We start from the raw sequence: 2,429 nt of genomic DNA, 5'->3' as shown, positions 1-2,429 counted from the left end.
TCAAAGAATTAGTATGAAAAAAATGTATTTTATTAATAAAAATGTTTGTATATTGAGTTAAATAAAATATATTAAAATTAATTATACCTGCTTTTTTTTTCACTTAAAAAAATGTGGCTACTAGAAAATTTAAAATTACACACATGGCTCATCCTGTATTTCTACTGCTAGCCCAACAAACGAAGCTTCTTTCCTGCCTCAGGGCCTTTGTACTTGCGCTTCTCGCTGACTAGAATGCTTTTCTTTCAGCATGACATTCTTCTTTCTCCTTATTCAGATCTCAATCCAAAGTTCTCCAACCTAACTGCTAAACAGTGCCCCACCATCCTCCTTTCATCATTTTATCCAGTTTTATTGTCTTCATAGCACTTAACACTCTTTTCATATCGTATTTACTCTTCTCTTGGCTGCCCTCTCCCTGCCCGCCCCCTCCCCCACCCCCAAACCCCAGTCTCTCTTCATCCTCAGAACATAAGCTCCTTGAGAGCTGAGACCTTGAACATCCTGGTCACTGTGGTGTCCTCGGTGCCCACAGTAAATATTTGCTGGATGAATGTTGAGAAGTTCCTCCAAGGGGGATAGCTTGCAGGTGCCTTTGTTTGCCTTCAGGATAGCCAAAGCCAAAATTCTAGTCTGTGTGCCTTAAATGGACATTCTCATGGCACCTTTGTTTTGCCTTTTCTGCTTGCTTCTCCTGGGAAATGGAAAGGCAAATGTGAATTTGCATTACTGTAACAGCGCTTTCCTTTGTTGGTTGCCAATTGGACTTCAAGGTTAAGAGTTCAGGCTTTTGATACAGGGAGTACTAGAACTGCTTATCAGTTCTGTGACCCTGGATGGGTCACTGTCTCTCTCGGAGCCCCAGTGCCCCCCAAAATGCTGAGCTCTAAGGGTCCTTCCTGCCCCAATATGGGGATTTGGGTGTTTGGATTTAGGCCCCTGCTGAGGGCGGTTCCCCATGTTCTGCGCTCCAAAGCCTCTTTGCTGGCACTGCAAAGTCTCCACAACCAACTAGCCAGAGTGCTTGGGGCAAGAGGTGTCTTGGTTAATTTAACTTCCTGGCTAAGGGTCAACTAACTAAAATATCCTTATTGAAAATATGAATAGTCCGTGAATCCATTTCCCAGCTCTAGGAAGTCGCTTCATGAAACACAATGACATATTCTTAGAAAGTAGCAAGGTGGCATCACTGTTTTCCTCTCAAATTTAAAACTGAGCACTGGGGCTGAGTCACAGAGACCTTTGTGGGGTCCCTGGCTCTGTTAAGCACAGCTGTGTGACTTCAGGTGAGGCATGGCCTTCACCTCCAGGGTCTCCGTTACCTTGGAGGCGTGAAATGGGGGTGAGGCTGCCCTGCTTCCAGGGCTGTGAGGAGGAAAGGAGATCACACATATAAAGTGCTTGACAAGTGTGTGGTGTGTATCAAGTGCTCAGTATTCATTATAATTTGCAATGTCTCTGACCACTGTACTGGGCCACACACTTAATTAAGGGACTGCTGGTGCCAGGTCAGAGCCGGCCTCCGGGGCTGGCCTGCCTTTGGAACATTCTGGAGCCCTGGGGGAGCTCCACCACTCCCGGGTCTCTGTTTCCTCTTAGGTAACACTAGGCGGCTGGTTCGTTCATCTGTGACTTTCACGCGGGTGCTGGAAGCAGCCGGGCTCTAGATGGACTGGGGTCTTTGCTTCTGTCAAGCTTGAGTCTCAGCCCGGTTCTGGACAGCGGAGCCCCTCCTCTCCTGGCTGGACCTGCTCCTCCCAGGGACCTCCCTGGGTGCTGGCCTCCAGCCCAGCCAAACTGCTATTGTCAACCCCAGTGTCTGCACAGCCGCTCCCGCCCCGGCCCCGACCCCTGAAAAGCGGTCCTGTGACGCCCTCTGGAGGAAGTCGGCCTTCCTTTCCTCTGCCATCAGGAGCTCGGTCTTGAATCCCGGGCCTCAGGGATTGGACCCAGGTGAGGGCTAGAGAAACCAGAGAAAAGCACCGAGTCTGCACACGTATGCCAACTGGGGCAGAGGTGGACTGGTCTTTCTAATCGTGCATCTCAGGCCCTGCATGAGCGTCTCCTCTGGGCTCCCTGTCTCCAGGCTTCTCCACACTAACGCCTGTCCTAGGCTGCCCACCACACCCCCACTTAAAACGCTTCAAGTCTTCCCCGGGCGAAGCTTCCCGCAGGACACCCAAGGCTCACTCAGACGGCAGCTCACGGGCAGCTCCAGGCTCATTTGCCACCGCCATCCACCCTCCAGGACTAATTTATCGAATAGGTGTTGCAGATGTAGCTACAGGAAGATTTATTTCCAGAGCCTCTCTTTCTAACTATATGTAGAGTCTCCAAAAATAATAAAACAAGAAGGCTGCCAGTTCTAATACATGTGTAATTAAATGTCTACAAAATGTAACCTTATGTCAGCTGTCTTTGCAGCTGGC

This window comes from Camelus bactrianus, chromosome 4 (genome assembly GCF_048773025.1).
Source record: "Camelus bactrianus isolate YW-2024 breed Bactrian camel chromosome 4, ASM4877302v1, whole genome shotgun sequence".
Lineage (NCBI taxonomy): Eukaryota > Metazoa > Chordata > Mammalia > Artiodactyla > Camelidae > Camelus > Camelus bactrianus.
This window is presented reverse-complemented; position numbering follows the sequence as displayed.